The sequence below is a fragment of the Natator depressus genome, chromosome 20 (genome assembly GCF_965152275.1).
Source record: "Natator depressus isolate rNatDep1 chromosome 20, rNatDep2.hap1, whole genome shotgun sequence".
NCBI classification, from domain to species: Eukaryota; Metazoa; Chordata; order Testudines; family Cheloniidae; genus Natator; species Natator depressus.
Window position 1 is genome coordinate 11,828,604 of NC_134253.1, and position 13,493 is coordinate 11,842,096.

A 13,493-nucleotide genomic window follows, 5' to 3' on the forward strand; every position below is an offset into this window, starting at 1 on the left:
GACGGATGAGGCCTGGCAGCCAGTGACACGGGACGCTCCTGATGGCTGGGTAAAGACGCTGTAACTCTCCACTGTACACACACACAGAGAGAGAGAGAGAGAGCAAATCTAGGGACACATGTCTCAGGATCACATGGGTGGGATCTCCCCAGGGCCAGGCCACTGCGTGAATGTCTGCGGGAGGCTGTGATGCTCAGCAGCCCCCTGGCTCTTGTCCCTGATGTGGGAAATTCGGTTGCATCCTACCCCCTCCCACCCATCCCCTGCCCTGTTATGGGACCCGTATCAGGCAGGCATGTGCCTGGGTGCCCCTCGTAAACCCGGCACTTGCCAGGTCCAGCACAGCCCGTAGAGCTGCCGTCACTGGCTAGCGGCGCTGCCAGCTGCCATCTGAGCTGGACTAACCAGCAGGACAATTAGTGGGAGCACGTCTCAGCCTCCTCCCCCTTGCCCCTGCAGAGCCACCGGAGTTTGCTGAGCAGAAAGAGTATTTGTTGGGGTTCCTGGCACAAGTGTCTGCCCTCCTGTCATACTTGTCTCCTGTCTTTAAAATGGGTACAAATAAGAAGATAGCAGCCTTGTCCATGAGATTGCTGAGAGAGAGGGCTAGATAGATACAGATGGGTGTGCATGGGGATAGATGGGTGTGTATGGGGATCTATAGGTGGGTGTGCAAGGTGATAGATGGGAGCTCGATGGATGTGCATGGGGATCGATAGATGGGTGTGCATGGGGATCGATAGATGGGTGTGCAAGGGGACAGATAGATGGGTGTGCAAAGGGATAGCTAGATGGGTGTGCATGGGGAGGTGTGCATGGGGATAGATAGCTAGATGGGTGTGCATGGGGAAGTGTGCATAGGGATAGATGGATAGATGGATGTGCATGGGGAGGTGTGCATGGGGATAGATGGATAGATGGGTGTGCATGGGGATAGCTAGCTAGATGGGTGTGCATGGGGACAGACGGATAGATGGGGGTGCATGGGGACAGACTGACAGAGGTGTGTGTAGATAGAATATGGGCCTCTCAAGGTGCCCAGAATACCCATGACCTGGAATCTCCTCTCCCATGGGGTGACAACACTGCCAGGCTGCCCTGATTGGCTTCCCCAGCAGTGTCGTGGCGCTGACTCCAGAGTGGGAGTCTGGTCCCTTTATTGGATCAAGAGCTTTCTGGTTCTGGTGGGGAGTTCATCCCAACTGCTCCGTTCTGACCTCCAGGAACATTGCAAGGAAGGCTCCGACCCTGCGATTGGGCCCCAGCCATCCTTGTTTCCCTTTGGTCGAGGGAGTCAGTTGGCCATGGGGGGTTTTTTTTTGCTTAAAGCTATTTAAAGATCCTTATGGCTGTTTGAATGGCAGCAGCACCTAGAGGTGTCAGCTGAGATCAGGAACCTTGTCCTGCCAGGTGCTTCACAGACACAGAGTGAGAAATTGCCTCTGCCCTAAGGAGCTCACAGGCTGAATAGACAAAGGGTGGGAGGGGAAACTGAGGCACGGAGCAGGGAAGGGACTTGCTCACTGTCAATGGCAGAGCTGGGAATAGAACCCAGGTGTCCTGAGTCCTTTAGCCATCATGCCACACTGCCACCCATTTCTGTAGCCTTGGTGAAGGGCGCTGGCAGTGAAATGGGTCACCCAAGGAAGTCGGGGTGAAACTGAGACTAGAACCCCAGAGTCCTGGCTCCCTATGCTGAGTCCTAGCCTTTGCACCACACTTCCTCTCCGCTGGGTCCTGGACACACCATCCAGTTTGGGGTGTGGGTGTCAGAGACTGTATTGTCCCCCGCGCGGGGACTCCACAAATCATCCTGATTCAAGAGGGGACCCCAGGAATCCCATTCAATCCACAGCCCCTTTTCTCCTCCCGCTCTGGTGGATGTACGGAGGGCAGAGAGTGCGCAGGAGGCTGGCAGAAGGGCCTCTCGCTTTTTTTATGGTCTCCCTCATAAAAAAGGCCATCAGCTCAAACCAAGAAAATATACATACTGTACGTAGGCATAAAAACAGGGAGAAAAATTACACAGCTGCCAGGGGTTTTATGTTGCTGGGGAGAGAGCTTCTTCAGGCAGGGGGAATTGGCTGGCACAGGAGTAATGACGGGAATTCGTCTCTGTAAGATCCTCTCCTTAGCTGACTGGACGCTCTTGGTCCCCAAAGCACCACGACCACTGGGATGACCCCACCCCAGGGGGTCTCAGATACTCTAGTCCAGGCCTAGGGTGGGATTGTCTTCTGCTGCCCAGTACTTTGGCCTCACTCCCACCATTCTCACAGCCCAGGCAAGCTCAAAGCACTTCACGACAGAGGTCAGAATCATTCTCTCCATTTAGCATATGGGGAAACTGAGGCACAGAGCAGGGAAGTGACTTGCTCAAGGTCACCCAGCAGGTCAGTGGCAGGATTTGAACCCAGGTCTCCTGAGATTCCATTTCTAAAAAGGCCCCTGAGCCCCTCTACTGGGGATGGACGACTCCAGTTGCTGATAGCAGCATGCGAATGTGGGACACCAATGCAGGACAGGTCTCTATAGTGGTAGGTGACCTCCCACCAGGCAGCAGGGAATAGGTAGATGGCAAGGCAAGACCATGGGGTGGGGGAGCCCTAAGGGAATTGTGGGAAGGCATCAGAGGAGTAGCAGCCCTCAGCTGTTATGTCACGGCGCTAGCTCGTCTCCACACGACAGTGAGGTTGTGTTAGTAACACTGATCATTCCCAGCTCTTTCATCAGTAGACCTCAAAGCGCTTTACAAAGCAGGTCGGTATCATTATCCCTGTTTTACAAATGGGGAAACTGAGGCACAGGGTGGGGGAGTGACTTGCCCAAGGTCACCCAGCAGGCCCGTGGCAGATCGCAGGTCTCCAGACTCCCACTCCTGTGCACAACCCACTAGGCTACACCGTAATCACAGCTGATGAGGGACGATCCCTTGTGTTCTGCCCTATACCCCCAGTCATGCCAGATGATTTGTGTCTCCAGCACACACGTTCTGAGCATGCGGCCGGGGGGCAAGTTAACGGGTAATAATGCATGTTCGCTCGTTAGTGCAGACCAGCCCTTAGGAAATGCTGCTCAGTATCCCGCCCAGGCTTCCCCACTTCTCAATTTTGCCCCACTGCCCCAAGTTATTCCCCCTTGCAGATCCCCTCCCTCTGCGGTGTTTACACCATTCCCACCCTCACCAACAGGTATCTGGCCCCTCTACTTACCATCTGGTGTGGGGAGGGGAACGGCAGAACAGCACGTGGGATTCTTGCCCGCCCACTGCCAAGCGTTGGGTCGTTTGCCCTTGGCACAACAAATGTAATATGAAGGAAGTGCCCTGGCATGATGGAGTCCAAATAACCAGGTTGACTTACTATACAGGACAGGCCTATGTTGCTCTAGAGGCTTCTAAAAACACGGTGAGGGCCCCAAGAGGGCTCACAAAGTGTTTAAAGGAGACCTGCCCTATTCCTTGCTCAGATCTCCCGCAGCAAGCAAGCAGGGCTGGGGGAGTAGGTGTGATCCTGTGTCTTAGGTGTCCCCCACTATGCCCCATCTGCAGGCGATAGGGGCCTGTTACACTCACTGCTCTGGAGGGCTGGCTTTTTAGCTTGCGCTATACCCGCTTGTGCTGTTAGCTCTGGGGGGGTCTGGTTCGATCCCTGCTGCTGGCTAGAATGGCGGCTGTGCCAGAAGCCGGCTCTTAAAGGGAAGGTAGCTGGGTCAGAACCGAGCCCTTCTGGGGGTTTGGATCAGACCTGGAGCTGGGCTGAGCCTGGGCCGACAGAGCTGGGTGGGGTGGCTCGGAGGTCAGCTGGGCTTCCCAGCTGTTGGTGAACCAGGTTATGGGTGGGTGCTAAAGGCTCTCCCAGGGATTTAGTGCAGAGAGCAGGGGACTAGACTGGGCCTCAGGAGACTGGGTTCAACTCCTAGCTGGCCATGAGCTTTCTGTGTGACCTTGGGCCAGGCACCTAGTCTCTCTGAGCCTCAGTTTCCCCTGCTGTACACTGGGGATAATAGTGCAGCCTGGGGTTAAATCCCGTGGGAGGGGCTCCCATTCCCCGGCAAGGGGCAGGGCATGGGAGCACCTTGGCTCAGCAGCTAGGGGCTGCTGAATTGGAGCTCAGGAGCGGGTGCGGTGCAAGCGGCAAAGCAGCGTGTGTTGTTACAGAGTCCAAAGTGCTTGAAAGATCAGCCCTGGAGGGGAGCAGTCACTGCTGGACATCACCCTGCCCGAGCAAGGAGGGGTAGACAACCCTCCAGAGGAGAAGGAGGAAGGGCTCAGGCAGAGATCTGGGGAAGCTGCCCTGGGTGCCAGGTGCTGCAGAGGGGAAGGCTCTTACGCCTGCTGTGGGAGATGGTGCGACAGGATGGTGGGGGATGAGCAGGGCAAGATAATTTCCATGTGCTGGCTTGAGGGAGGTGTAATTTTTAGCTGCTCCCTCATAGGTGGCAATATGGCCTAGTGGATCAGTCACTGGCGTGGGACTCAGGACACCCAGCTCTGCCACCAACCTGCTGGTTGACCTGCGGCAAGTCACGTCTCCTCCCTGGGCCTCCCTTTCCCCCGACACCCTTTGTCCATTCGGCCCGTGAGCTCTTTGGGGCGGGGGCCAGTTCTCCAGGCGTGTGTGTGCAGCGCCTGGCACAGTGGGGGCTCAGTCTCATTTGGAGCCTCCAGGGTTGTCAGGGTGGCGGGATCTGAGGTTGGTGTGTTCCTGAGGGGGTCCTGCCCGAGTCGGGGGCTGGAGAAGCTGGCTCCTAGTCCTGACCTCCACCTGACATTGGCCGCGAGGGAGGCCGGAGCGGTCGGCGTGGCGAGGTCCAGCCGGCAGCGGCAGAGCCAGCACCGCGCTTTGCTCAGCAAGTTGCGGGAAGCAGAACTTAGCCGGCAGGTTTGGGCTGAGCCGGCTCCGGGGCAGAGCACGAGGGGCACCAAGGTGGCTGGCTTCCTCCTCCGAGCTGAAAACGAGCCCCGGGAACAAGGGAAAAGAATGTTGTGAGCGCCAGGGCCTTTGGGCTCAGGTGCCCCCTGGCTCAGATATGGGCCATTTTAGCTCCAGGACCCCGGGCTGCACCTCTCCTTGGCATCTGCCCTTACCAGGGGCCACTGCCGTGCCCAGAAACCCTCTCCTGCGGATAGAGCCTGGGAGGGCTGTTCTGCTGCCCTGGGGCCTCCTTGCACGGCTGCCACTGCCCTACTGGCTTTTATTTGGCTGGTACCCATGTCCAGGGGTGTGTGTGTGTGTGGGGGGGGGGTCTCAGGACCCCCCACCCCTCCCAAGTGCCCAGGCCCCCCCCATGCCTCCCGCAGGAGCACAGCAATTCCTCCCCCGTGCACCCCACCTGGATCGCCCCCCCAAAAAACCTTCCCTCCACTATGGCACACTGTAGCCCCGTTGTCTGGGGGTGGGGTTCCCAGCCCGCCCCCCACCTTCCCGAACTTTCCAGGCCCGGATTAGTTTTTGCGCTCCCGGCCTGTGGGACATTCTTTACATTCATTCCCAGTCTTTAAACAATTAGGCGAGGGGCTGAGGGTCCTTTATAATTTATGGGCCTGATGATAGTGGAAGGAGCTGCCAAGGGGGCAGTTAAAAGTGCGGGGAGGCGCTCCCAGGCCTGCCTAATGCAGCCCAGGTTGCAAATGCCTCTTAGAAAGGAAAAGGCTTAAGGAGTTTGCTGGGCTTGGGGAGGGGGCTGGACCCTCCCGGCTGATGGTCCCTCCATCCCCCCGCCCCCATGAGGGGTTGGGGTTCTCATGCTGCAGGAAGAGGCTAGGTGGGAGGCTTTCTCTGTGTGTGTCTGGTGAGATGCGGTGTGGGTGGTGGGTACAGGGTGTGTGTGTGTGGCGGGTGGGTGGTCTCTGGGGCCAGCCATCAGAGGCGAGGTGTAAATGAGCGCACCGGGAGGGTGTGTTAGCCTGTGGGGAGGAGGTGTGTGTTCTGCCTGGGTGAGCATGTGTGTTCTGACTGGTGAGGGTGTGTGTGTTGTGTGTTAGTGTGGGGGGTAAGAGGGTGTGTGTGCGTGTTCTGACTGGGTGTGTGTGTTGTGTGTTAGTGTGGGGGGAAAGAGGGTGTGTGTTCTGACTGAGTGAGGGTATGTGTGTTGTGTGTTAGTGGGGGGGGTAAGAGGGTGTGTGTGTGTGTTCTGACTGGGTGAGGGTGTGTGTGTTGTGTGTAGGTGTGGGGGGTAAGAGGGGTGTGTGTGTGTTCTGACTGGGTGAGGATGTGTGCTTTGTGTGTTGGTGTGTGGGGTAAGAGGGGTTGTGTGTGTTCTGACTGGGTGAGGGTGTGTTCGTTGTGTGTTAATATGTGGGGTAAGAGGGTGTGTGTGTATGTTCTGACTGGATGAGTGTGTGCCTTGTGTGTTGGTGTGGTGAGTAAGAGGTTGTGTGTGGGTTCTGACTGGGTGAGTGGGGGGGTTAGTGTGTGGTGTGTGTGTGTTCTGACTTGCCATGTATGGTGTGTTAGTGTGTGGTGTATGAGCATCTCTGTGTGTTTTCTCTTTGTGTGAGCATGTGGGCATTGTATTAGTGTGTGGTGGATGACTGTGTGTGTATTTTCAGAGTAACAGCCGTGTTAGTCTGTATTCGTAAAAAGAAAAAAGAAAAGGAGTACTTGTGGCACCTTAGAGTTTGTGTTGTGAATGTGTGTCACTGTGTGGTGGATGAGTGTGTGTGTGTTGCGAGTGTGTGTTAGTGTGTGATGGATGAGTGGGTGTGGGCTGGTGTGGGGGCATTTCTGTGTTAATTTTAATTCCTTGGGACATTCAGTGAAGCCCCCACCCCTCGCAATAGCTGGGAAGTGGCACATTCGCCCCCTCTGCTGCTGGCCCAGCTCATCCCGGCAGCAGCTCCTGAGCAATTTGCTTCTTCTCTGTCTGCTGAGGGAGCCCAGCGGGCAGCTGACCCCAGGGGCTGGGGCAGGCGTGTGCCCTGCTGCCTCGCTCGGGGCCTGGAGCCCAGTGAAACCCAGACTCGCCCCGGCTGGGGGGCTGAAAAGACAACCCGCCCTCCAGACCCTCCAGAGACAGGGGCCACGGGTCATGGACCCCCGGGACTGGGTATACGGAGAGGCAGGATGCCAGGGCAGTGACAGGGATATGTGGGTGGTGTGTGTTGGGGTCCCAGACAAGCAGTGAGGGGGCACAGTGCCTGGTTAGCCAGACCCCACCACCAGCTAACAGCAGGGCACTACCCCCGGCAGTTACTGTGTCCGACCCCCTCACCTGCGCTTGGACTCCCACCCCGGTGCCAACCTGTGTCTGGCAAGGTGAGCCGAGCCTCCATGGGCCGTGCTGCCCAGAGCAGGACACCGCGCGCGGGCTGGTTCTGCCGCCAGCGGGGGTCTCTTGTATCAGCGTTGGGGGAACAAGGCCTTGGGGGATCCCTGGGTTGATTCAGTCTCTGGTTCCCACGCGCAGGCTCCGCCCCGAAGGCCCTGCCACACAAGTGGGGGGGTCTTTCCAGCATCCTTGCCCCAGCCTGGACAGTTCTCCAGGGATTAGGATGGGGCGGGGTTGGGATGGGCAGGCCCAGACAGCTGCAGCCTGCATGGGGCACGTTTCCCAGGGCCCGGCAGAGACAGCTGGTGGGAGCAGGCCGGGGGTGTGCGGGGGGGAGTGGTGGGGGGAGGGAGAAAGCTCATGCAGATGTGCCCTCGGCTCCTGTCACTGTGGGAATCTGGAGCAGGTGCACTGGATGCAAAGGGCAGCGTGATCACCCCCTACCCGGGAGCCAGTGCATGGGGCAGGGGCTGGGAATGCACCTGCATTGTAGGCGCTGTGCTGGGGAGAACACAACTGCTCTCCAGTGCCTGCTGAGACACACACCACACAGACCCTCCTCCCTCTTCCTCCACACCACACAGACACCCCCACCCCCACACCATGCAGACACACCAAACTCCTCCCCCCACAGACACACACACCAGGCACTCACTGCCTACAGATGCACACACACACCACACATTGTGCAGAGGCACACAATGCACACACGCCCCTCCCACAAGCACCCACTCACCACTCAGAGACACACCATGCAGACACATACACCACGTACACACAAACCACACTCTCCCCCCCCCCCCGCATGCAGATAGACTCCCCACACACCCCAGAGACGCACACCCGGTCCCCACACATGTGCAAGCACAGAAACACAACGCATACACCACCCACAGATAGAAACACTCACCCCATGCAGGTACACCAGGACAGACAGACAGACACCCCCCCTCCTCCTTATAAACCAGTTCCCCATTGGTGCTCCCCCAGTGCCCTGGCAAGGCCTGGCCCACCCTTCCTGGGGTATAGCTCCCTGGGGACCTGCTCCTGCTCCCACGAAGCTCGATGGCAAAGCTCCCAGCAATTTCGATGACAGCAGGACGGGGCTTCCTGGACCCTGGTCCCCAAGAGCTGCCTGGTCTTGCTGGGATCTTTCTCCCTCAAGGCTTGATCTTCACGCCCCCGGGGACAGGCGGGGTGTTAAGTTGGGCAAGGCATTAGCTCCCTTCTCCGGGAATCACTCCCTGCTGTTTGTTTGATTCATTTCACATTTTCCGAGGGTTTTTATTAGGAAGGTTTATTGCTTTGTCGTTAGACTTTGGAGGATGTTATACAGCGAACCCCGGTGTCCTGGTGGGGGCTGGGAAAGAGGCTGGCTAAAAACACAATAATAATGCAATCAACTGGGTAGTGTGTGTAGACAGAGCGAGCAGCAGAGAGCACCACTGCTCTCAGCGGAGTGGAACTGGAACCATTCACCCAGGAGCCATAGCCCCTATACTGCTACTAGCTAAGGGAGATCCTCCATTAGTCCCAGGAGGAAGGGGAGCTGGGTTCTATCCCCACTGCTTCTGTGGAGGTCCCAGCTGTTATGGACTCGATCTGAAAGCCCCTGAACTGGGTCATTGGTTGGGCCCCACAGCGGGTTTTAGCTGGCTTGGGCTCCCACCAGCAAGGCAGCCAACCAGGTGGGTTTTCAGGGGAGCTGGGATGGAAGGTGCTATGTGCATTCTGGACGCCATCTAGGCCAGAGGCTCCCTCCTGGAGCTTGGGGCTCCCTGAGCCCCCCAGTCCTCATTGCTAGCTGCCAGCTAACCTGCAGCCTCCTGTCTTTGGATGTGCCCCTGCATCCCTTCCCCATCCACTGTGGTCTATTTACAACCCTGTGGTCCCCACCCCCTGGAGGCAGCCAAACCCAGCCCTGCGCAAAGCCCCCCCGCGCGCCCAGCTTCCTCTGCAGGGAGATGGGCAGAGAGGGACTTGGGGAAGCTGGCAGGCTGGAGGCGGGGGGCTGCTCTGGGTGTCTGATGAGCAGCCAGCAGGGGTCTCTAGCACATCAGGAATTGTGGAGGAGAGCAGCCAAGCAAGACCACAGCAAAATTCCCCTTATTTCGCTGCTCCAGGCATGGGGGGACCCGTCCCCCCTCTCCACTCCACCTCACGCAGCTGGGTGGCTTTCCCAGGCACCAGCATCCGAGCAAGAAGCACAGCATCCCCCCTTCTATGTCCAACAGGCCCCACAAACCCCCTGTCGCCCCGAGTTAGCGCAGCCCCCCCACCCCCTGGCCTCCGCCGTGGAGTCACTAGGTCCCACGGCCTCCCCCATGCAAATGTGCCAGGAGCCCCCCCTTTTCCCCTGGGGGTCCCACCGGGGAGGGGAGGCAGTGCCAGAGGGACCGTGGAGCCATCAGCGCCTGCATCCCTGTGGCAGCTCCGGAAGATCACGAGGGCTCATTCTCCATAGCCTAGCATGGCCGTTGACACTAGTGCAAAGCGAGCGTGAAACACGGGGCTCTGCTGGTAGAAGTGGCCGCACGAGGGACCAGGCCCTGGGAAATCAGGCTTCTGTTTTCCTCCTAGCCATTGTTTCAAATGCCTGCCATGCCCCCGTCCCCCACCCAGGGATACAGCAAACTCCATGCCCAACCCCTCCCCCGCTCCGAGATCTTAACCCTTCAGGTCCTGTCTGCTCCATTATAGGGCCTCAGGGACACTTGCCTTCAGAGAAGAACCGTGTGCCCTGCCCAAGGTGGCAGCATTTCAGTGATGGGCACAGGGAGCTTTGTCTGGGGCTAGCTTGTGAAGCACTTAGAGATAAAAGGCAAGGCTCACGGAGGAGTTCTTCTCCTAGCCACTCCTGTTGTTCTCCAAGAGGAAGGGCAGTTGCCATTGTTCTTACTGTGGGGGGAAAGAGATTATCTACTGTTCTCAGTGTGGGGTTTTGCTATTGTTCTGTGGGGGGAGGGGATAATCCATTGTTCTCGGGGGTCTCTATTGTTCTCAGGTGGAGGGGATCCTCCATGTTCTCAGCTGGGAGGGGGGAGATCATCTGTTGTTCTCGGGGTGGGGGTTCTCTGTTGTTATCATGGTGGAGGGGATACTCCATTGTTCTCAGCTGGGGGGAGGAGATCATCTATTGTTCTCAGTGTTCTCTATTGTTCTTGGGGGAGGGATACTCCATTGTTCTCAGCTGGTGGGGAGGAGATCAGCTATTGTTCTCAGTGGCAGGTTTTCTATTGTTCTCGGGGCGGGGGAGGGGATTCTCCATTCTCAGCTGGTGGCGAGGAGATAATCTATTGTTCTTAGTCGGGGGGGGGGTTCTCTGTTGTTCTTGGGGAGGGGGGATACTCCGTTGTTCTCAGTGGGGGTGCTGGGACCAGTTTCCTTCTGACATCTGGCCCTGCCAGCCCCGGGCAGGAACATCAACTGCTCCAACATTCCTGGGCTTCACAGAGCCGGGACCCTGGGACATCCAGCCCAGAAGCCCCCGAGCCTGCCAAGGGGGCACTGGGGAGAACACTGCATTGGCCCTCTGACCCAGCCCAGCTTTGACACTGGCACTCATGGTCTCGATGCTGCTGGACCCGCTATGGGCTCTGGGCCCTGAGTCTGTCCCATGGGTGCATTGCAGTGTATGTGTGTGTGTGGGGGGGTGTCAGTCTCATTTGGGGTCTCTAATGCAGCCCTGGGGGCACAGCCCCTGACAAATAAGGGAGCTTGGAGACCGTGGCTGCAGGGCACAGAGGGAATAGCCCTGGGTGGGCATCTCCAGGTACCTAGGGAGATAGAGGCTCAGCTCTCAGGCAAGGCTAAATGAACAGATGCAGGCCTGAGCCTGGCAGGGGGTGGGCGGAGAGCTCCCAGGGCTTCATGGCAAAACTATCAGCCCTTCCCTGTCCCCTGAGCATCATCCCCTCTTCCTAGGAAGTGCTCAGCCGAGATGGTGCAGCTGCTTTTTGATGGGCACTCTGGGCGGTGGCTTGCTCCCCTCCCTCCCACAGCTCTGTGGGACAGATCTCCGTGTTGGCAAGGGAGCGGGCAAAGCACTTCCCCAGGCTCTGTGCCTCAGTTTCCCCTCCCTCCCTGTATCTATTCAGACGGTACACCCTTTGGGACAGGGACTGTACAGCGCCTGGCGTGACGGGAGCCTCTGGGTGCTGCTGGAACATGGCAAAAGACTGGAGGGAAGAGTCATGAGCCACTTGTCTCTCGTACAGGCCTCCACAGCAGGTGCTCACATTGCAAGGCAAGCGTCCTGCGCTAGGTCTGGGTGCTCCCAATCTGGGACGTGTCTAGAGAGTGAGCAGCCCATGCAGATGAACCCTATCGTCCCCCGTGCAGGTTACTTCAGCTCCAGAGTCTATGCTTTGAGCTGGGGGGGAGCGGTGATTCCCAGTGCGAGGAGACGTCCTTGCACCAGCTCGACAAGTGCGGCAAGTGTGCTAAACATGGAGTGTAGCCCCGGCAGCAGGAGGCTAGCTGCCCTGAGTGCGGGAACATAAGGGAACTAGGTAGGAGAATGTCTCCTCTCACTCCTCCCCAGCTCCAAGTCCAAGTGCAGGCATACCCAGGGCTTGCCGTGCGAATATCACCATTATGCACGGGGAGCTGTTAGATCACAAGCCTTGGGAACAAAGGGATGGTGTTAACACATGGTGACTCCCTAGTCTACACAAGCTTTAACACAAGCGTTGTAGCTTTAACACCAACACACCTCTGTCCTAGGAGACATCGACATTTGAGCTCTGAGGTGTGATTCCCAGCTTGCATAGATTTACCCACGCTAGCTCTGTGGGAGCTAGCGCCTAAAAATAGCAGCGTGTCTGTGACCGTACAGACAGCTGCTCGGGCTAACCCCGGGCCAGGGGATCGGTGTTTTACCCCAGGGTGGCTAGCCAAGCTCAAATGTAGACACACCCCTAGTGTAGACAGAGGGAGCCTGGCCAGTTCCAATCTACAGATCTAGCTACTTTAAGCATGTTTAATGTGCCTGTCTCCGCAGCGTCTGGCCACAGCCGTATCTCCAAACTGGGCTAAAGACTTGGGCCACGATTTGCAGGTGCTGCCATGTGCACAAAACACACTGTCCGGGGGGGGGGGTCTGGCTTTGTGGAACATGACGAAAATCAGGGGGCTCAAACTGGGACCCCCAAAATTCCTAGCTAGTTTGGGAATCTTGGCCTTTAGATGATGCAGTTGGCTCTGCCTAGTCGACTCAGCTCCTGTCTCTGCTCTGGAGCTGAAATTTAAGCAGCCTGGGTGGTCCATGTTACCCCTATTCAGTGACTCACTTCATCATGCCATTGATCATTCCTGGAGTGTGAAGGGACACAAATCTCCCTGTAGAACCAACCGGGATGTTAGGGTAATTGCATGGAATGGCTTGTCTTTCAGCTCTTCCCTGAACAGCCAGCAAACTGTTGTCCCCCAACAGCTCCGTTTTCCACACAGCAGGATGGGCTGCAGTAGCACCACAGAGAGCAGGATGTAGGGAGACAGATTATATTACAATGAGGTTTGCATGGTGGCGAATCCTGCAGGAACTGTGGTGTGGGTTGCATTGCCTTTGCAGCACAGTGCGGAACCCTGCAGGAATACACTGCATTGCAGTGAAGGTTGCATTGCCTTTGCAGCACAGTGCGGAACCCTGCAGGAATACACTGCATTGCAGTGAAGGTTGCATTGCCATTGCAGCACTGTGCAGAACCCTGCAGGAACACACTGCATTACTTTGCAAGTTGCATTGATTGGGAACACGGTGCAGGACACTGCAGGAACACACTGCATTGCAGTGAAGGTTGCATTGCCTTTGCAGCACAGTGCGGAACCCTGCAGGAATACACTGCATTGCAGTGAAGGTTGCATTGCCATTGCAGCACTGTGCAGAACCCTGCAGGAACACACTGCATTACTTTGCAAGTTGCATTGATTGGGAACACGGTGCAGAACCCTGCAGAAACACACTGCATTGGGGCGCAGCTTCACCATAGTGATTTTCTGCCAGGTGGGTTCCAAGTATTGAGTATTTGCAGAGGCAGCATGGCCAAACCCAAGAGTTCATCAGCCGTGAGCCAGGGGTCTTGCCACAAATAATGAGATTGGCTTAAAAATCATGACATTTAAAAAAAAAAAGCCAGGTGGGGCTGTCATCATTTGCCTTCTGCTTTTTGAGCCTTGAGGGGTCACATTTTCTCCGCCAACACAAGGGCTAGAAATGTCAT